Source organism: Cupressus sempervirens, chromosome 4 (genome assembly GCF_028749045.1).
Source record: "Cupressus sempervirens isolate cs-2001-9-10 chromosome 4, ASM2874904v1, whole genome shotgun sequence".
NCBI lineage: Eukaryota > Viridiplantae > Streptophyta > Pinopsida > Cupressales > Cupressaceae > Cupressus > Cupressus sempervirens.
This window is the reverse complement of record NC_143121.1, coordinates 488,316,775-488,340,886: the sequence shown is the minus strand read 5'-3', so window position 1 is coordinate 488,340,886 and position 24,112 is coordinate 488,316,775. Positions and strand designations below refer to the sequence as shown.

General features: G+C 35.7%; 1 protein-coding gene across 2 annotated transcripts in view; it reads left to right on the top strand.

The window, feature by feature from the left end:
- LOC149562077 (cactus-binding carboxy-terminal, cactin) overlaps nt 1-24,112 on the top strand; it is a 203,787-nt gene that overhangs the window by 36,863 nt on the left and 142,812 nt on the right. The window lies entirely within an intron of this gene.

The following is a 24,112-nucleotide window of genomic DNA, read 5'->3' as shown; positions in this document are numbered from 1 at the left end:
GACTTTAAATGAGGAAAAAATTGAGCCCTATTGGTAGTGAATGCAAACATTGATATACTTGACTTGTACATGATTTTCTCTTTCAATTCAACCTATAGAATCTGTTTAGGATTCATAATCAATATAAACTTGTCTTTGTTGGAGAGGATTTTATAGTTTGTTGAGAGAAAATAAAATGAAATTGTGGTTTTCTCTTGCATAAACATATCTTGAAACTTTATTGTTTGTTATGAATTACCACTTCTATCTGTAGCTAATGTGGTAAATAAATTTAGTATATACTATTTGGTGATGCAGTCTAATCTGCCTTGCTTGATATGCAACTAGTAAATATCATTCAAATACTGATAAGAGCCTGTTCTAAGTAATGTCAAAGCAGTACAATGTTCAGTGCTTTTCCCAATCAATTCTGATTTTCAGTATCATTTTCCTTGTTATGTTTCAGTCCCCATTTTCACTGTTATGTTTTGATTTCCATTTTCCGTTATATCTTGTATTTACACATCATATTATAACTCCACCATCTTATACTTTGCCACTTTTCTTTAGGTCACAGCCCATCTCATTTCCTCCCAATTTGCTTGTGTAGGGTAAGCTTAATCCTGTTAATGTTTTAGCTGAGATTGTCACTTATTACTGCATTGATTTTTATACATATCCACTTTTTGTCTCTTTTTGGCTTTACACATCATATTATACCTCGACCATCTTATACTTTGCCACTTTTCTTTAGTTCACAGCCCATCTCATTTGCTCCCAATTTGCTTGTGTATGGTAAGCTTAATCCCGTTAATATTTTAGCTGAGATTGTTAGTTATTGCTGCATTGATTTTTATACATATCCACTTTTTGTCTCGGTTTGGCCATGTTATAACATTATATCCCATTGTAAACTGAATACTTTAGGCACTTGAATGTCCTCCTTTTGGTTTTGTTTCATTCTGTTTACTTGGGGTTTCTTGTATTACCAAGTCTTTTTTAAAATCTACAAAGTCAAAAAATTATAATGGTGTTTTTCTTGTCATCCTAATTAGTTCCTTATTTGTTGTATTCCAATTTTCTGCATTATGCCCCGTGCTTACCATGACATTCAGATTGCTTTTGTATTTCCATATATGACCGTGACCTTTTAATTTGCTATTGCAAGTCCCAACACCCTACTGTCTATCAAAGAATCAAACAGCTATGCTAGAACAAAATACTAGACAGCTGACATCTAGTAAAACTTTGCGCTTTTAATTTGCTATTATGAATCCTGATGCTTAATTGTCTTTCAAAGATGCAAACAGATATGCTAGAAAACAATGTCAGACAGTTGACAACTAGAACTCTAGCATGGATGAATCCTTGCATTATGCTCATGGTTGCTGTGTGCCTTAGCTGAAATCACAAGCCACAATTCTCACCTTGCTTTTCCTTTCTTCCAGCCATATACTTTCTTCTTTGTATCTTTGATTTGGGTCGTCTTTATTGTTCATTCCTCCTTTTTTTCTATCCCATACTGTCCTGACATTGAAGTTCCTCTCATGCAAAACATATTTGGAAAAAATCAGGGCAGATTTTGGCACCTATAAAGAGCTGTACAAACCACGGGGCCAGATATCTTTAAAATATGCCAGTATATTCCATAATACCCCACCCATCAGGGACAGTGGGATGGGGGGATAGGATGAGTTTCGGAGACTGGGGGACAAAGGGCCTAAGTTTAGGGATGAGAGGGCAATGATGGCAGGGAAGCGGGGGAGGGGAGGAGTCGTGTACTATACATATAGTGCTTGAAATTCTAGTCATGAAAAGCTGTATAAGATATTAAGAAGTAAAATAGCAAAATTGCAACTTCATACAATACTGTAATACTAAAAGTACACGCTTGAACATTGAACATCGAATATCGATAGAATTAGAATACTAAATAAAATTTCAATTTGACAAATGAAATTGTTGAATTGGTGAATGAAAGATTTCTATTATATGAATACGATAAGTATCTTAAAAATGATTACAATGAGTAGCACGATAACAAAACAAATACGCAATGTCAAAATTTTGTGAAGGGAGGCCTCTAATCATCCCTCAGGGTCCATTTGGATTGCAGAGTTGAGCAGGAATTAGAATTCAGAATTCTCAAAAAATCCTAATCCACTGTTTGGGTCTGCAAAATGGGAATTGAAATTTGGGGAAAGGTGGATTTGGTATCCCCATTTGACCCCCAAAACAAGAATTCCATCTCCCCTCAAAATACTTGTTATTCAGAATCCACGTTTTAAATCCCATTTTTGAAAATGAGGATTTCAAATAATGCTCATTGTTGTTCACTTGTTGCTTTTGTGTGGATGTTTTTTTTCTTATCTTTTTTCCTTGAATAGATAAGAAGGGGTCTTCATCAAATAGATTCTACACATTGCCGAAATGGTAGCTAATGTTTGAATAGGTTTGACGAGGTTGTATCCCCAGTTGTAGGCAGGGACTTAACATCTTCCGCCGCAAAGAATGACACTCAAAGCTTCACAATCATAGAATGCATTTCGAGTGGAAGATATTGAACCTGAGACATTCATTGTTACGAATCTTTCATCAAATTGGATGTGTTAAATGAATGGAAACGTAAATATTGTATTTTCCGATCGTTTGCCAAGTTAGACTGCCAAATAACCATTTGAGAAAACCTTGCCGAAGCTCTCAGGACAAGACTTAATTAAATTTCAAACCTATAATTTCTGCTCGGGAGCAATGCGGAGAAGCTCTCCATTCAGTTTCATTTATCACGGGCTACAAAATCAGCAGCAATTTCAACTAAGATATCTGGTTTTCTGTTGTTGGCATTTTCGACATGGGTAGAGTTGGAAGCACCATGAATAGGTCCCTGAAAAAGTTGGAGATATGAACCGCCTCTATCATTTTAACTTTTATGTTCATTTTCTGAATCACATATTCGTATTTTGAACCAAAAAGGCTTGGGATATTTCAAATATCAAATATTTTTGGGTTTGAACCAAACAGTCCCAAAATAAATTCTGGAAATTTTAATCTGTATTTCAAGTTCCAGAATCCCAAATCCAGAATTCTGAATGCCAATTCCCAAATCATATTCCAACAACAAAACGGGCCCTTAAGGCAAACTCCTCATCACTGGATCTCAGTAAAGTGTGTACATAAACATTAACTTGATTTGACACAATTTCTCCATCAATTTCTTCTTTTGTATTTAAATTCAAAAGCGGGGTGGGGGGTGGGTCAAGGGGCAATTCCCCTTTCAGGCCAATCACCTTTTCCCTCTTGCATGACCCCTGGAAATGCAACCTTTTTAATGGTTTTGCATGCAAATCAAATAGAACCTAAAATAAAATAAAAAAGCATGCAACTTTTTAAAACCTTTTTAAAATTCACCTTTAGTCGGGGAATGCGCATGCATCCCTGGAATGGTCATGGAATGCTCGTGTGTCTCCTTGCCATTTTAGGAACCTCAGGAAGTTCCAACTTTTAGATAACAAATGGGTGGTGGTGTGGAAACTTGAGAGCATCGTCCCCACGTACAAGGGAAGCCCTCATCTTGGGACTCGGTTTAGGGTCAAGGACGTGTCCTCGGTTTTCACTAGTATATTTTGAAATGTATTTTTTGAGCAGGGTTCTAGTATATTTTGACATGTATTTTCTGGGGTATTTTGAAATGTGTTTTTTGAGTAGGGTTCTAGTATATTTTGACATGTATTTTTCAGGTATATTTTGAAATTTTTCTGAGCAGGTTTCTGAGTGAAAAAGTATCATCGACAAGCATCTCCATTTGTTGGGTCCCACAAAAGTTTTGTTAAGAATTGAGGCTTCGACAAAACATAAAAGTGTTGTCAACGACAAACTCAACTTTATCCAAGTACAAATGGAAGATCACGGTCCCACTAGGATTGAGGTTAATGAATGACTCATCACGTGGATTGCAGGTCCCAAGTAAAGGTGTTGATAACTGACACACTAAACTTCATCAAAAGATAGTAAAGACATTGAAGAAACAATTTAAATGAAACAATATAGCTCAGTGAGATCAAGTGGCCACTACATCAGTATGTTACATCTTATTGAATAGAAAGCAGATAAAGTCAAGTCAAAAGTTTTTTGTTGAGAATTGAAGTTTCGATGAGATGAAAAATCATAAATTTGATCTTAACAGATTCCAATGGTCCAAACTCCTCTTGACCTTTGGATCACAAATTTGAAGTTTCGATGAGATAAAAATTTTAGTTTTGGAATCCATTTTATTATACAATTTCTCTGCTAATTCTTTACCCAATTCTATAGGCGTGTGCTTAAAGTTAACCATCATATCCAAAACTGCTTGTTCAACTTTTTCTTTATCTCCTTTATCTAATGAATCATATTTAACACGCTTAAATCCAGTAAGGCTTGCTGAATGTCGAATATTTTCACATACCTTTTCTATGTCCTGAGAAGGTTTCCTTGGCACAATCTAGAATTTACTCAGATCATCAGATTCTCTCCTCTCTCCTTCATCATCATCCTCGTCATCATCAGGCTTCACAATAAGCTTCCTCCTCAGCCTCTTCTTTTGACCTTGCTCGGTCTCTTTTGCCTTTGATTTTCTCTTGTTGGGAGATTTTCCCTTTGTTGGCTTGGTAATCTTTACTGTTCCTTTCTTCGGCTTGACAGCTACAGGAGATGCTGCCTTTGATCCGTGTCTTGTCACTCCTTTGAGGTGTAGAGGAGGGCGGTGTAACCAATTTTCTTCAAACTCCTCTTGACCTTTGGATCAACAATTACAACCTTCTTGCCTTTAGGTGCCTAAGGCTCGGTAACCAATAACTCTTTGCCTTTTGATTCATCTTCTTCATCATCTTCATCACTCTCATGATCTTCCCCTTTACCTTCTGTAATTTGTAGGGGTGCCTCTCCAAGTTTTCCTTCTAAGTCTTCAATCATTTTCTCTCTTCCTTTCCATCTTAAGGACTTTTGTTTTCATCAACATCTTGATCTTCGCAGTTTCATATGTGCCGCATGGCTCGACATTCTTATCAATTTGTTCTAATGTTATGCTGTCACTGTTGTAGATAATTCATCAATATTTACTTCAGATAGCATCAGCCTCAACCATGCAACCCTCGACATAATAGCTTGAGCATAGGTGTAGTCAGTATCCACCATGAAATAAATGTGATCATAATAATGATCAACGATCGACTTAGGGATTCTTATCCTATTCTTCATTTTTCCTTTAAACTCATCAAAATACGCATCCAAAATTGTCTCAAAATTGTCTCAAAATTGTCTCCTAATTGCTCAATGTAACCATTTATCTGTTCGGTTATGAATTTTGTACATAAAAGAATGTGCACAATATGAGTGAGCGAAACTTACATGAAGTTTTCTTTGCTTTTCTGATGGCTCCCGACTCTTAGCTAGTTCGATCAACTTCAACTTGGTTAAATCATAGCTTTGGTCCTTCTTGACAATCTTGTAACCCAAATCCACTGCTACGCAAGGCATGCTATTTAGTCGGCGTGACTGATAGAATTTGTGAGCAATCACTCGGATTGCAAGTTCAATGACAGGATCATCAATTGCATCAATTGACATCCCGTGACCATTCTATTTTACCTTGGTAAGTTCTTCAATCACATTTTTGGCTTGGCATTGCACAATCTTCACTCGGTCTAGGGTAGGGTATTCAGTGACTTGGTGGATGATCGATTTGGTGATCTTCTCCGATCCATTTTCCAGCCACAACTTCATGTCGTGCACCTTGCTCTAAACAATCTTGATTCACTCGTCTTTGAAAACCGTTGGAAAAGCTAGGGCATGGGTAAGCCCTTTCTCGGCAACTACTTTGTTTTCTTCCTTCAAAACTCCATTGTCACATAGCCTGTCGTAGGCATTTCTCAACTCAAAATCTCTAATCTCACCAATCTTGCACAAATAGCAAGATCGCACGTGTACTATAATGACTCGTGGTGGAATTGATGATAACGCACCAGATGCATCTCCAGTCATTGTGATTTCAGGATATGCCCTGAATTTCGACGGAGGGCACGTGCCATTATGCACAATTTGGGCATTACTATCCTTCAATATTTCCTTTCGAGATCTAGACGCAAAAGATGCCATTGCGAACTAGGGTTTCTAAACTTCAAATGATTTTACAGAGTAACAAACTCAGTTCCAATAAGCCTTGCAAACTTACTTTTGCCAATGACACGCACAAGATCTCTGCTAACTACGCACAAATCGCTTTGGAATCGCCTTTGAATGACTTTGCAAACTCTAAGTCGTTGGGTGAATAAAGAAATGAACATAAAATCCACTATATACCCTCAAACGGTCGAAATACCCTTGCATTTTATGTTTCGTACATATAGTGGGCAGATTCAAAAGGCATGACAATTATCTCGGCATCCGTAAGCCAACTCGGCATTCATACTCCATTCACTATTTCGGTCATGACACCAACTCAGTCACAACAACATACCAACTCTAAATCACAACTCGGTCAAGTATATCAACTCGGTCCACACAGGAGCTCGATCAACATTGTAACTCGACCACTATTGCCATCTATACTGATGCTCGGCATCAGCTATGTGCCAACTCGGTATATGTTTACTTTACTCAACTCACACTTCATAACTGTCCTAATGTATCTCATTTCATGCTGATATGGACTTTACTACATCACATGTTAGGAATTGATGTAAGATATAGCATTTGAAATACAGTTCCTCACATACCTGCTTTGCTTAATTTGAGGTAGTGTGATCACTTGATCCATTGGATTGGGTGATCTCAGCTTCACTATTTCCACTGCTGTTGCCTTCATCCTTACTGTTGTTGCCTTCATCCTTCTTTCTCCATGTTTGATTCATCTCATTTCATTTCATGCTGATATGGACTTTACTACATCACATGTTAGGAATTGATGTAAGATATAGCATTTGAAATACAGTTCCTCACATACCTTCTTTGCTTAATTTGAGGTAGTGTGATCACCTGATCCATTGGATTGGGTGATCTCAGGTTCACTATTTCCACTGCCGTTGCCTTCATCCTTACTGTTGTTGCCTTCATTCTTCTTCCTCCATGTTTGATTCATCTCATTTCTTGTCTGTTCTACATCAACTTTGCCTTTTCCTTTGTTCTCTTCATTGCTTGGTGTTGGTGCTCGAGTCTTCCGGTTTCTTCTCAAATGTCCAATCTTATGACAACTATAGCAAACTATATTGCCATTCATCCAACTCTTGGATATACCTCTGAAATGAGTTCTAATGCAATTTTCTGCAATATGACCATATTCGCCACAGTAATGACAATTGTACCTTGTGTTGTAATTCCAATTGTAGGAGTTACCTTGCTTAGGTGCATTTCCTTGCTTCTTGGTTGTCCAATTAGGTTTTGCCTTTGATCTACACTCTTGAGCTCTATATCCATACTTATGACAATTGTAGCAACAACCTTCAAATCTAGGTGCAATTGGTGTATTGCTGACTTTGGATCTACACTCATGTGCTTGATGTCCTTGCTTCTTACAATTAAAACAATATCCATTGAATTTAGGCTTAGGATTTTGCTCACCAATTTTGCTTCTATAGATGTTTGTTGTATGACCTGGTTTCCCACAGTGATAACATGTAGGCTTGCTGTTCTTTGGCTTTGCATTCCTTTGTTCTCCACTATTTGATGATTCTCTTTTCTCGGTAGATGATAGGTGCTCGGCATAGCCTAGTCCAGATGTATCATGGGGTCTTCTTTGTGATCTCATCAACTCTTCATGGTATCTCATAGCTTGTTTGGGTTTGTTCAACCTTTCAACGAATTCCTTTCCAGACCTTAACTCATTCTTTAGATGATCATTCTCAGATTTCAGATTTGCAATCTCCATATCTTTCCTATTGAGTTCTTGATTTGCACTTAGCAATTGATTGGGCATATCAAATTGCTCATGAGTGAGTTTCTACACATTAGATATTCTTTCATCAAGCCTTGTGGCCATTTGTCTCTTGTCTTCATTAGCCGTTGTCTTGTCTTCCTCGACTTTCTTTTTCTGTTCAATTACTTCCCATAGTCTTACTGATTGGATTTCATGCTCTCTTTTTAATCCTCTTATCTCATCGCTCAGTGTATTGTCCCTTTCCAATAAATCTGCTATTGCTGCATCACTTTCACTGAAATTTCCATCATCAAGTAGTCCTTCAGTGTTGTCTTCTTGATATTGAGTGTCATTTTGCTAGATTGCCAACTCCATCCTTTTCTTTAAGGATTTATTCAATTCCTCTCTTGCTGCTTCAAGCTGCTACAGTGCAAGCTGTATATCAAGCTTTTGGTTTTCAATGATCTTTCCCAACTTCTAAGCCTCTATCTCCAAAATCTTGACTCTCAAGTGGGTAGACTTCTACTAAGAGAACAATCCCCTAATACCAATTGTTGGAAGTCTTTTGGGAAAACAAGATACTGAGAGGGGGGAGTGTGAATCATGATCTATAAAACTTTTGTCCTTGAAATTATCAAACTAATATCTATCACCACTAATCCTTATCTCAACAATATAATAAATCATATAAACATATTTTGCAATGATTTATCAGATCTAATCTATTGATCACAACCATAAAAATGAAAGTAAATGATTAACACATAACACAAAGATTTGGTAACCCAGAAACAACTAGGGTGGGGATGACACCAACAAGTCTTAACTACTGCAGCAATAAATCTCGCCTGTTAGGGCTACAAGTTTGATCACTTTTGGTGATCTACCCTGTGAGGGGCTCTGTCGTGTTAAGAGCTACAAGACTTATTTATTCTACCTTGATTAAAGAATTTGAAACTTACAACAAAGTAAGCACTCTATTAGGAGATTTACATGGGCCTGTTAATACCACTCTCTTAAGAGATTTACCTTGATTCACTTTGCTAGAATGTATCAGTACCTGATCCTTCAGTTAGCACTCTAATGCTTGATTACAAATCTCCTCTTTCCAAACTCTGATTTGATATAACTCTGCTCTGTGCTTCACTGCTCTGCTCGGCCGCTCTGTCTGATTCTCTTTTAGAAACTTCACTTCAAGCATCCAAACTTCCCTTCTTGTACATACACACTCACCATAAGAAAATAGGGTTTAGATCCTTCTTTATAACCAACTAGAGAAGGTTCTAGATCAAGATGAACGATCTAGATTTCTCCCTTTTGCTGCTTAAACCTTCCATTTTTTTGATTGATTAAACACCTTATATAGAGATTAATGATCCTTGCCAAAACGCGTAATCATCTCCTTAAATTACTCCTCGATCATTAAAACATGCATCAAGTCAACCAAAAATGGTTTACCTCAATGTTTGTGCAATTCCAAACAAATATGTTAATATTGACTTGCTTGGCATATGAACACTCTAATGCTTAGTCACGACTAATCTTCATGTTGTCCTTTGCATACATCTGAGTTCTAGTTTGAGTTCACTAGGGAGTATTGCAGCATGTACATGGTGTGGGTTACTAACAGTTTCACCTTTGATTTTCATGTATGTGCACATTTATGATACAGATGGGTTGTTTATTTTTGTGTAGTTGTAGTTATTTTGGTACTGTACTTGTGTTTCAGTGTGGGACATGTCAAATTCTTTGTTTAAACTTTTACTGTAGTGAAATTTCTTTGCAGATGTGATTGCTTGAAGACAAGCAATCTTAGTTTGGGTGAACTGTAATGTCTCTTTTGTCACGAGCAATATAGTTTTTTAGTTTAGCTGACCATTGTTCCTCGTAGGCTAAGTATGGTAGATAGAGGGTCTCATTTTGTCAAGCTAGAGGCTATATTTCTAGTCCACGCGGTCATGGTTGTTTAGGATTGCTCTTTGTTTGAGTCATATTGGCACACTTACTGTTTATAGTGTTTATTTTGGGAAGTCAAGGTTAGTATCTTTAGCAGGGTCCCTGAAAAGCTTGGTGGCAGTGTTGAGATTCAATATCATTGATTGGAGTAGTTATTCGTAGACTTATTGTTTATAGTAAGTCATTGTTGAGGAGCTTCTATATCTGGTAGAGGCACCTGGTTTCATGATATGCATGGTGATTGACTCATTTGTTAGTTGATTCAATTTCAGAGGCTTACCATTTATAGTATGCCACTTTATGGTCAGTGCTATTTTCGGTAGGGCACCTTCGTGTCTAAGTCAGGCTATGATGCTATGATAACCTAGATATGGAGTGAGTCCTTTAAAGAATTAAATGAGCTATTAAAGTCCTTATGAATCATTAATTAAATTCCATTTAATTAATGATTAAATATTATTTTTTTAATATAAAGTGCACTCAAGTGCATTAAATGTTTATTTTAATTATAAAGCGACTTGGTACTTATATTTTGAGGAAATATAATAAACTATTATATTCTAAACATGGGAACAAAAGCAAATATTCTTTAAATGCCTTTGTCACATTTTAAGTTAGGAAAAGTGTGACCAAGAATCCTTAAGCTGATTTGGATTCGTGAATTACAAATGCATTCAGTGCAAGGATCAAAGGCACAATGAGGAGTGTGCCAAGGGTTTCAGATATTGAGAGCTGAAAGAATTGAGATTTCTTCCTAGTGTTTTTGCATTCTAACTGGTGAAACTATCCAGTGAAATTGTGCTTGAGGATGGTTTAAATCAGAGCCATCATTGTGCTTATATGGTGATGAAATTGAGAGGAAGTTTCTGCATTTTATTTCAGCAAGTACAGCAAAGTCTGGAGGACAAACTGAATGCAGATCGCAGCCTTTTAGTGGTCTGTGCTTGTGAATTTAAGCAACCACCAATTAACTATGGGCAGCTGCCCAGGTTTGTGAGGCCGTGTTCTTATTTGCTGGGCAGTGTTTGATGGTTAACGGGAACATTTTGGAATAAGAGTACCTTCGTTATTTGATTCAAGGCTTCAGCATCAATCTTAGATTGATTCCAAGGTCAGTGTCATCAATTTGGAGTTGATTTGGTGCATGTAAACAGCTGCAGGTTTCCTTTATCAGACTTTAATTAAATCCTTATTCATAGTATTTGTTATTGTAATCTTGTTTGAATTAGATGTGAAGGAATAAGAAGCACACCAAATGTTTGATGTAATATCTTATCTAAAATGCTCATCATCATCATACTATTTTCATACCAAGTGCTAGATGAATTGTCTCTACGGTATAAGTGGTAGCTTTAGCATGTTATTGTTGGACTAACTGCCGACGTTCCCCTTCGGGATTCATGACATGGCTTAACCGCCTACTGTTCTATAAGTCTAGCTGTTGTATTGAGCATTGATAGGTTTATCTTTTGATGGAATGGCAACCCTAGCTTGTAACAAGTGGTATCAGAGCTTGGTCACAATTTTGAATCTCCTCGGGTAACGATGAGGGGGAGGATTGTCTAAATAACTGCCAACGTTTCTCTCTGAGATTCGTGACATGAACTGCCCATTGTGTTCTCTAAGTCTAGTGGTTGTATCGGGCATTGACAGGTCGATCTTTTGGTGCAATGACAACCCTAGCTTGCAATAGTTATGACTCATGACCAAATAAATGTTGGCAGAATTTTTATGCATAGCACTTGTAATTTGTATGGTATTTGTGATTCAAGAACATAGAGAAGTTAAGATCATACATTGCATACTAACTGTTTGATGAAATGATAGAGTCAGACCAGCAAAATACAGTTAGAACTCGCAGAGGTTCCTACAACCTTTTTGTTCTCAATCCACAGATTATTGTTTATTTATTTTGTTCTCTCTCGCTCTTGTTTGCTTTGGAACTGTTACCTACTACACACGTCTCCTTTTGCACAACACAAGAGGTTGTGTCTGAAAGTGTTGTAAGGCAGTGTGTCTTTTAACAGTCTCATTTCATGTCTTGGTCTTATGTGCATCAATGTCCATGTTTGGTCTCATTTTTTGGCAGAGACTGTCTACCTATGTACAGGTGCACTTTAGTTGGCTTTTGCCAGCATATTTGCACAAATGGTGTAGTTAGTCCTGATAAGAGGTATTATTTAAATTAAATTCACTGATAAGTATGGCTGTTTCTTCTTCTGCCACAAAGACAACATTTTACCCTTTATGCAATAAACTTTTTACAATTATGAGCTAGCCTTGTTGTTTTTCCAGTTTATTTGTAGCTACAGTAATATTTGCTAGGAACAATAATCTTTATTCTAGTGTTAAAGCAATGAAATCAATAGATGTGTTTGTTACAGTCAATGTGAGCTAGTTTTTCAACAACGTGACCCTGATATTATTGAAGTACTAATATGATTTGTACTTTTAAATACAAGTATGTTCATTTGGTGTTCATTCATTTCCTTTCTGTCTTGCTGCCTGAATATATATGTTTTCATGGTGCTGTACTCTGACTTGCAACCCAGATTTTTTTAAATCAACTGCAGTTTGGGCATGCCATCTGTAGACTCATCATTTATTGATACAATGCTTTCTTTTAAAAATTATTGGCAAAATAGTACAAATATGGTTCAATAGAACGACAAAATATCATGTCACCTAGTGAGCACAACCACAAAGCAAAAAATTACCAACCTGAGTGCATCAAAATATAAACCCCCAGCTAGACAAATGTGGGCTTAATTGATTAGATGATTGCACACTCAGAGCATTGGAGAGATACACATCAGTTATTGCACATTGGTTAGTCCACAATGGACTGCAGTGAACACCAATGTTTACTCCTACATTAATTGCAGATTACTGGTTCTCATGTTATATTTATAAATTTCTCTTCAAAAAAAAAGTGTTTTAAACTTTATCCCCTCATCCCCTTTTTACATGTCAAAACATGGCAACAGGACAATGTTCAACAATATTGAAGAAGACAGGAAAGGAAAAGTCGTTTTATTTGTGCAACACATTGTTCCCTGCCATTTCTGGTAAACATTTTTGTGTAGAATATTGCTTCATGTGCCTTTCTATACTTAAGAATATGGGTTTGCACTCAGCGTACCTTAAGATTCATACCAATGCCTTCCCATTCAAACAGAATATCTAAATCATCATGGCAACCCAGTTGTGCTCATTGGTTTTCTAGGAAGATGATCTGGGTATGTGTTTTTGTTGTCATTTACTTAAAGCAACTATGCTTGTTTGTTTTCCACCTCTGGTAGATATGAAACCATGTAATGTCTTCTTTTCTGGATTATATGGACACTACGTGAATTATGAGATTCCTTTCTTCAATGTCTACTTAACACAATGGAAATGCAGATATAATGATGAATGTTATATGAGTTATTTATAGTCTGATTGTAGTAACAATGAATATCTAAGTATATATGACTGGTAGTTCTAAATGCTACAATAATGGAATATGAATGTAATTATAATGAATAGTATGTATGACTGGTAATTCCAAAATTTACAATGCAAGTATGAATGTAATGTCCCAGTATATATATAGTATGAATGACTGGTAATTCCAAATGCACTCCTGCAATTTAGGAGTGCATTTGTAATTCAATAGCTGTTTCTGATATATCAATACATATTATGCATGATACCCTGTATGGCTGTATTTGGTCTTTCTTATTCGGTATCTGCTGCAATCTACAGGATAACGATGTTCTCAGGCAGCAATATGCCATCTCTGATATTCTGATGTTATATATGCAATTAGCTCTGATAGGAGCCATCTCTGATGTATATCTGATGTTATATGCACTTTAATGATGCCGCCTCTGATATGCGATTGAGATGTTTGCACCGAAGGGTTGCTATCACAACTTGCCATGCTCTTATTATGGAGCAGATTCCACAAAGTGTTATTAAGTAATATAATTTCAATTCTCTTATCTTTATTTGGTGAGCTGATTGGCTTGAATGTATATGTGCTTTGAAGCATGAAGAGGCAGGAGTGGAAAGTCATCACCTTGCATAACAACTGGTAATTAATCAGTATACCCGATCTGCATATTTTTTAAGTCTCATGATAATGAATGGTTGTATCTTTAGTTACCAGACAGTTGGATTATGTGTAATTTTTTTTATTGATAACCTTTCATACAAATAATTAGTTGGGTTTTACTAACATCTTTGTTGATGTTGTTGATGTTTTGTAGCTTCTGTCATATAAATCCTTTGAGATATATATAAATAATCAATTATTATTATTATATTAATTTCACCATAATGAATAGACATGTCCTGTGAAGGGACATGTGTCTCTCTATGCCTCATTACCAAATATAAATGCAAAAGATATTGCTGCATTTCAAACATACAGAAATCACAGGCAGTATTATTACATTTGCAGCAATCCTCTAACTCTAACATGGTACCAGAACAGGTGTTAATCCTAGATGGACTTAGGAGGGATTTCGCTGTGATGACTGGATTTGCTTTGTTAGCAAATTGATTTACATAACTTGTATCATTGGCAGTGGGATTATTATGACTGCCCCATTCCTTCATTAGCAGACTAGTCTATTCTCCAGCAAGCCTGTGTCTAGAAGTCTGTGGTTGGTGTAAGAGAATTTCTAGATCAGCCGAAAACTTTTTAAAGAAGTTTGTCAAGTCTTCCATTATAAATACACGTGGGCTCATGTGCATTGCCTTTGGTGCATATGTAAGCATATTGTTGATCCTCCTTGAGGTGTGAACTGGAAATTACAAACCACCCAAATCTAATTGCTCAATCTCTAGCGATAGAAGCATCAGAAAATCCTTCCTTCTTGTCCGCACCAAGCTTCCTTGTCAATGTGTCCTTAATAAATTGCCATCGGCAGAAACAATTTATTTCAAGGAATTGCCAATACTAAGGACGAGTTCTAGGGGAGGATGTCGAATATATATTCAATATTCAGGAATACGCAGTGAACATCCACAATTATCCAGTAATCATGCTATTATCCTCAACGATTATGGAGACCAATGTAATATTTCAATATATCAAAGTTTCAATGGTTCGATATGTCAAGAGTTTGATGGCGGCTTGTCTCAGACAGTTGACTGTATCCAACACAATTCAAATCCTCAAAGTATCGCAATAATTAAATACTCAATCCCATTACTATATATCACAGTGATAAAACAAGGCATCTGTAATAAAGAAGCGGCACTAGACAATTAATTTTTTGTCCAAATATCAACAGACTTGTCCTTTTAATGTACGACTCACCGATGCTTAGCTTGCAACTCAATACAATCTTAAAGCGATAAGGCCTACTCTTTGCAAGTATCTGTCAAAGAATTACATTGGGATAGGAAATGATAGCAGCGAGCTTATATGAACATGCATGGATAAGCGCACACACTGGATATAAAATCAACATTTTGGGTTTTTGACTGCTAGCTTCCTCTGAATGAACACATTGCAGAAGTCATACATAGCTTTCAAATGCATGGCCATGTTGCAGGACACACCCTGAGGATCCAGCAATCACAGAAACGGAATACAATTCACCAAAGACCTCCATTGTATCAGAGAGTGTCTTTGATCCCCGATGAAGAAGAAGATGAAAAATTGATGGAAAGAAAAGACAAAGAGGGATTGGAAGAGGAGTTTAAACCTTGAAGAACAAATTTTGAGCAAATGTGGAGATGCATATATCGTTTTCAGATAGGAAAAGCTCAGGGAAGTTATTTCAAAACAGAATGTGTGAAGTAATGTTGGAGAGAAGATACAAACTAAGAAATGTTTTATGAGTGCATTGTAAGAGTTCAAAGCATAGATTATCACCTTTTTGAAGGAGTTGTACTTTGGAGTCGCATGCACTTAGAGGACTAAAAAGAAGTCGTATGCTTCACATAGACCAAAAATGTCCACCAATTAAAATCTGTTATATAAATATTGGGAATCTATATTATTGTAAAATAATGGATGTGTTATTAAACAAAGATCTTGAATGATCTATATATACAAGATACAAGACAATGTTTCTATAACAAACAAGGGAGAGGAAATAGAAACATTCTTGTAGATTGGAAAAAGAAAGTTTCCATAACGAACAAAAGGAGTTTATGGAAACGTTACAAAAAGAGTGACCATTAGAAAATAATGAAAGAGAGAGAAAATAAGAACTATCTAATATTGTAATACCCTCCCTTAATGGTCAATCTATCTTCAAAAAACAGAAATCTGCATGTTCTCAAAAAGTGTAAAAGGAAGCCTCAGCTTGATTAGAGAGGTTTGCATGTTTTGCAATGTTGGCTTGGGGCTGAGACCCTCCTTGCCTCCGTTGGTCAGAAGCAATGCGAGTCTTGAATCACATGACCAAATTTGTGGCAATAGTTGCATTGGATTTGCTTCTTCTTGGAGCTATTTTGAGACTGAGCAGATGACTGAGATGGGCCTTTATCCTTGTTAAAGGTTTGGGCTGAAAATGCTTGTTTAGAGGAGGACGAAAACTACTACCAAACTATTGTTTCCAACGATCCTGTTGCAAAAGTTTGGTGCAGAGATCTGAGAACTTCAGGTTAACATTAGTTGTAGTAATGTTGAGCGTCTCAATAAAGTGCTCATTGGACAGTGGTAGGCTTTACAGAGTTATGATCACCATATCCTCTTCCTCCATAGTATGGCCAATGGCCTCAAGTTGATCTCTGATGCCCTTAATCTTTAGAAGATGTTCCTGTAAGGACATGTGCTCATCCATAATAATAGAGAATAGCTAATTCTTCAGAAAGAAGACTCTTTTTTTATTTGATGTCTTGTGGAGATCCTTCAGGGTTGTCCAGATCTCTGTAGTTGTCTTGCTAGACGACACTTGAGGCAACTGATCATTAGTAATTGAAAGCTTAATAAGCATAGCTACTTCATGATTATGCTCATCAAACTTATCTTGAGTAGCATCAACTGTGTTAGGATGAGTGTCGGTACCCAAAACAAGTGCCTCAAGGTGACGGTACTCAAAGGTCATCATCATTCTCCGTTTCCATGTGTTGTAGTTCTTTTTGTTGAAACGTTGACTGCCTTCCAACATGAGACTGGCGAGAGATGAAATTGCACGTTTTCTAGTGAAAAAGCGTGAAAAATTTGAGATGACATGAACTCGAGATAGATTGATAGAAGACCCAAAAAATTTGAAGACACCCAAATAAGAGCTCGAAAAACTCACAAAGAATCTGGATAAGATTTTGTATCTGCTGGCTTGAAATTTGAGGTAGGAAAAACAATGCACCTAGAAAAAAGTGAGACTAACCCAGTTGAGATCTGCAAAAACCCACTAGGAATATACAAATTTTTGTTAATCTGAGATAGGAATCAAGGGTTTTCAAAAAAACTGTAGTCGGATTAAAAAACTTGAAAAAATTTACGGATTTCTTGAATAGAGTGCAAATTTGTAAAAAAAAGGTAGATTTTAAACCATGCAACACAACAAAAATTGCAAAAAAAATTGGACACGAAATTCGTACTGTGGTTTGGAGGAAAAAAATGCAAATTTTGAACACACTCAGGCAAATATTTTGAAAATTTTGAACTAATAATTTGAAAAAAGAAATTAAATTTTTTCGAAGAGGCGAGGAATTTGCTCTGATACCATATTATGGTAAAATAATGAATGTGTTGTTAAACAAAGATCTTGAATGATCTATATATGCAAGATACAAGAGAATGTTTCTATAACGAACAAGAGAGAGGAAATAGAAACATTCTTGTAGAGTGAAAAAGAAAGTTTCATAACAAACATAAGGAGTTTATGGAAACATTACAAAAAGAGTGACCATTAGGAAAATACGGAAGAGAGAGAGAAAATAGAAACTATCTTATATCGTAATAGGTTAAACGAGAAGATTAATAGAGGAGTGATTGACTAGGAAGAAACTTAGTGGGAAGATTAACAAAGGATTATTTGTCCATTAGTCTAAAGTCTCTTTATTCTCAATGACTTCTCTATTTGTGCGGATTGTAAACAGTCATGCTGAAGAGCATGCTGCCCAACACATTCAGTGTTGTGTAGAGTGCCAAATTCACGATATGCCCAACACATGCACGCACGAACGGATATATATTGATGGTAAACTTTTGGGAAGATAAGGGAACATACAAATCTGTAGGAAGCATTTCAAATGGGGCTTGCGAATAAATGATACTTAAGTTATAAGGCATCTTGTTGGTTCCCAAAACCACAGTTTGGAAATACAAGAGCTTGCCAATTCTCCAATAGGATTTCACAATCAGTTCTGGCCAACAAACGAGAATGACTTTAATTCCCCTGCACTTCAAACTTTGCTACACTTAGGTGGGTAAACCTTCACTCCAAACCTGATCACTTGATTCGAAGCTTTTCTATAGCGAATTTAAGGTTTGCGAGTTCTTTGGCTGGCAGAATCCTTAAACTTGATCAAAATAAAGTTGAGTGCTTGATTGAAATAATATGGTTCTTAACAATTGGTTTGGTGCTTGTAAGAAGGAAAATATAGATTTTATGACTTCAAATATAAACCCAATTATAATACTTCAATGATTCAAAGGACCAGTGCCTTTGCTTATTCGGGGAAAAGAGTCAACTACAATGAAGACTTTTACGTACAACTTTATAATGTTCTATGCACTTATATTGTCAACTATTTAATAATCAAGATGTGACAAATCAAATATATGTGCAATCTTAAAGTAGTCCAAATTGAACTTTAACTCCTATGGTAGGGTGACAAACTGGAAACAATTTGATACTTCACTATATCTATGACGATCACATTTAAGATGCTAAATGACCGTGTCCACTTATCTAACATTTAAATTGTTTACGAAATTTAAACATGATTATAAAGGACAAATCAACAACAGTTTAAATCTCCATGCCTTTTAAATAAACAAAAAGCAAAAAAGGCTTTTATTTATCATTTGAATATAATAAATAAGTTTATATTACAAAGTCATCTTTCTTACTTCTTATCCCTCCATACAAATAGATATATGAATACTTTTTCTTGTCGAATGCTTTATGGGGAATATGTCTCCTTCTATTCTTTTTCAAATAATATAACTCCTAGTTATATCTTATGCAAGTGAAGGGTATGACTTTTGAAAAATGAGAAGTCATATCTTTTTTGGAAATAAATTACACCTCTTAATCGTAATAACACCCCTTTTTTAATTTGATCGATTAGTTTGTAGAAGATAAATTTTTATTAATGTAATTGGCTTTATGAATCTCTCTAGCATTTTCACCACTACGCATATCGTTTTGTGCCAAATTCGTTGCAAACTTAATTGCAGTTGGGCTTCCATTTATATAGTTTCATATGAATTTTCTGCCATCTGATCGAATCGCACAGGTCTTGATGCTTTCATAATTCTCAGTTTATATGATATCCATTGTGAAGATTTATTGTATTAACCGATGCAATCTTTTTATCCACAATACCATTTGTATCAGACTTTTCTCATATTGCTCAGTATACATTCAAACCTTGACTTCTCCTTTTATTTTCCACAGAGCTTGTGATTCTTATTGCCGCTTCTGAATAATTACGAACTCCATGACTCATCTCTCTCCTAACTGGCAGGGAAGTCTTCCTATGCAAGTTCATTGTCTTCAGCCTGAGCGCATACAATCCCATAAATATGTTTTAATGACAGTCCTTCATTGCTTGACTCCATTGTTACACAATACCACTTGATTGATTTCCCATAGCTTTTGCTCCTGTTCACGATATTACTAAATCTCTTATCGTGCTTAGCCAAATTATCCTTCATATAGTCTTTAATTTATTGGTGCTTTATTTAATCTTCATGTATTGTGTCTTTAAGCACCACATGATACCATTTCATACTGCCAATCCTTATTGCTATAAATCTCTGTGGAATCAATGATACAAGCTTCTGTTGTTATTTGACCGGATGAAGTTTGCTATTGCAGGTAGCTTCATTAAGTTGTTGTGTTATATGACCGAATGAATATAGGCTGCGGTTGGCCTTAGTCACTATTTTAGTATAATTAGCCGCTGTGAGAGTATATGTAGTTCTGCAATAGACTTCTTCATTAAACAAATCCCTTGCTTGTAGTTTGTACAGATTAGTTCTCATGGGCATATTTGGAGGAGATGCAGTTGGAAAAACAGAAGGCTCTTTCAGATCGAGCTTATTTCGCAGGGGTTAATATTTAGCAATTGGTACCACTTCTGGTGCTTTTAGCTTCTCCATTGGGCATTCATATGGAAACAGATTTGGAGGAGAAGAAATAAACATAGAATGCATTGCAACTGGTGCTTGCTTGTTCTCTCTATTCTTTGGCAGTGCTGTGCTGGGAAGATACTCTGTCATGTATCACAGAAAACTTTAGATTTCTTCTGTATATTCGGCCTGTTTGGTATCTATCACGTCTTAGGAAGACTGATGTAAATGCATGTAATATTTATATTTTGTGACTGCAAGCCTATACTCAAACTGTTAATTCTGTAACTCTGGTAATCATAACTGATCTGATCGTACACATCCAGTAAAGCATGGATATCCTTATGTAGGATTTGCCTCTTTTATAACCTTATATAATTAACCTTATTGGGGGCTTATGTTGGAGCATTTAATAATGTTCATTTTGCATAGTTGTTAGTATAATTACTATCTAATTATAATTTCTAAGAGACACTGATCTTGGAAGATTATCATTTATTTATTCATAAGGGCCGACCTAGAAGAGTCATGTCCTTTGTAAGGACATGCCTCTTGGGTGCAGTATAAACATAAGGTAAGTATGAGGATAGAGAATACATAATATACATTTAAGTCTGCTTCTTTACATTACTGCCTTATACGATTTACTGCAGGGATAAGAACATTTCCAGAATAGCTATTATACTCCACGTAACACTTCCATATACAGGTCTGTATATTCAAGACCATCCTCAACACAAAGAAAAGGCATTATATCAGTCTGATTTAGAGAAGAATTCGCAAAAACTTTACATGGTATTAGAGCTTTGGTAGTCGAACCCAGGCTCTGCAAATTGACAATTAGATTTAAAATATCCAACAATTCCTACCTTCAATGGCTAGCACAATCAGACCCGAAGATAGGTTTGATGGAAAATAACACTTTGTTGCTTGGAAATTCAGAATTATGATGATTCTTGAAGACAATGATGTAATACAGTTTGTTGATAAAGAATCCAAGCGACTTGATGTTGATCCTCATAAAACTATCTGGATTGAAGCAAATAGGAAAGCCATGCAAATCATATTAGATGGGGTTAAAAATGAAATAGTACCTATGCTAATAAGACATTAGATAACAATTAATATAATGAGTGCATTATTAAATGCATGTGAGGTTAACAATGCAACTAGAACGCTTCCACTAAAAAGACAACTAAATCATATACAGATAAAGAAGGGAGAATCTATGAATTCATACTTCTTAAGGGTGGCTAGTCTAAGAGATGAACTTGCAAGTATAGGGACCATAATTGAAGACAAAGCGCTAACACTTATGGCTATAGATGGGTTACCGGACTCATGGGAAACATTCTCACAAGGAGTAAGTGCTAGAGACAATCTTCCAAAGTTCAATAGACTTAAAGGAGATTACCTTCAAGAAAAATCTAGTAAACTTAAGAAAGGAGGAAAATTGAAAACTGAAGATGAAGAACTTCATGTTCTCAACAGAAATTCCTATAAAGGTAAGAAGAAACAATTCAAGAAGAAGAAGGGTAATAAAAAATTGACAAACTTAAGAAAGATTTATCCAAAATGAAATTCTTCAATTGTGAAAAATTTGGACACTATAGATCTAATTGCCCTGAGAATTCAAAGCAGCAAGTAAATTGTACAAACGTTACTAGGAAATAAGAAAACTATGATCCTGAGAAATGTGTATTGTATTATGCACTATCAAATGAATTATCAAGCACAACATGGGTAATTGATAGTGGATCATCTCGACACATTATAGGATACGAAGATGTACTAGACTCAATATCAGAAGAAGTTAATGGTGAAGTTGCCATAGGTGATAACTCCAATCATTCAGTCAAAGGAATTGAGAATTGCACCTTGAAACTGAAGTCAGGTATTTCTCTCCATCTCAAAAGAGTACTCTATCTACCAAGAATAAAGAGGAATCTAATCTCTGTTACAACACTTGAAGATGATGGACATAATGTTGCATTCATAGACGGTAAAGTGATGACTTGCTCTAAGAACTCTTCATTTAAGAAACCAAAGTTGATCGGTCAAAGAAAAGGATACTTGTATGAATTAAACATAGAACCTATTCAAGCCTTAATTCATGAAGCTGTTGATATAAACAAAATGTGGCATGGAAGGTTATGACATCTAAACTTCAAAGCCTTATCAACTATGGAGAAGATGGTTAATGGTTTATCTAAGTTGAATAAAGATCATTCAAGCATATGCAAAGGATGCGCTTTGGATAAGAACACCAAAAATCCATTTCATGATAGCACAAGAAAAACTAACAATGTTTTGGAATTAGTCCACTCAGATTTATGTGGACCTATGTTTGTTCCTTCTCTTCGAGGATTCTGGTACTATATACTTTTTATAGGTGATTTCTCTAGGACAACATGAATTTACTTCTTAAAATGTAAAGAATTAGAAGAAATCCTTAAGAGATTTGAAGAATTCAAAACCTTAACTGAAAACTTATTAGGACACAAAATTAAAACTCTTACGACTGATAATGGAGGGGAATATACTTCAGACTTGTTTAAAGATTTTTGTAAAGCGGGAATTAAGAGGGAGTATATTGTTCTTTATAGCCCACAACAAAATGGGGTAACAAAAAGAAAGAATAGAACAATTATAGAAGCAACAAGATCTATGATATTTGATCAAAATTTAGAATATTATCTTTGGGCAAAAGCCTGTTGTATTGTTGTCTATATTTAAAACAGAAGTCCTCACTCCCTTTTTAGAGATAAAACTCCTGAAGAAATCTTTTCTAAGGTTAAACTAAATATAAGCCATCTTAGGATATTTGGATGCCCAATATGCATACATGTTCAAAAAGAAAAGAGAATTAAGTTAGAACCCTCCGGGAGGAAAGGTATTTTTGTCGGGTATAGTGGAACATCTAAGGCATATAGAATTTTCATACATGGTTAGAAAAACATTGAACTTAGTAGGGATGTAATATTTGAAGAAGATTTAGCATTCAAAAGAGCCCTTAGTTCTGAAGATCCTACATATATACCTAGTTTTGAAGGAAATCATGAATCTGAGTTTCAAAGGGAGAACATTGAAAAAATTGAAGATGAAATTCAAAATTTTAATCTTGAGGAAACTGAAAATCCTAAGAAAAGACCACTTTGGGCTATTAAGACTGTAGAGGAAGCACAAGACTTCGCTGCACCATCTGGAAATTTCAAAGAAAGCAAAAGACCCAAAAGATTTTCTAGTTATGCAACAAACATGAGTGATTTATCTAAATCAGAACCAACCAATGTTTCAAATGCTACTAAACATACAACTTGGAAGGATGCTATGACGGAAGAATGCCAATTCATTATTAAGAATGATGTTTGGGAAATTGTTCCAAGGCCTGAAGGAAAATCTGTTGTTTTGTCTAAGTGGATTTGAAACTCATAATCCTAAAGTCTTTGTTTGCAAGCTCAAGAAAGCTCTTTATGGGCTTAAATGGGCTCCAAGGGCATGGTATGAAAGAATTGATAAATATCTCTCCAGTTTAGGATTCTCCAAGAATGAAGCTGATCCAAATCTCTATTATAAAAAGGATTAAGATGATATGATAATTTTGATACTATATGTTGATGATTTACTAATAATAGGTGATGATCATCTTATAGATCAATGCAAGAAGGATCTAATCAGAGAATTTGAAATGAAAGATTTAGGATTCCTTTATTACTTCCTAGGACTGGAAGTATGGCAGAAGTCTGACAACATCATACTTAATCAAGGAAAGTATACATTAGGCATCTTGAAGATATTTGGATTGTGGAATTGCAGACCTATGTTATCTCCAATGGAGACTAATCTACACAAACTTAAGGAAGCAACTGCAGAACCACCCTCCATAGATTCTACTCTTTACATACAGATGATTGGGTCTCTTATGTACCTGGTAAATACAAGACCTGATATTTGCTATGCCGTTAATGTCTTAAGTCAGCTTATGTGTGAGCCAAAGGAGATCCACCTAGTTGCAATCAAATACATTATGAGATACT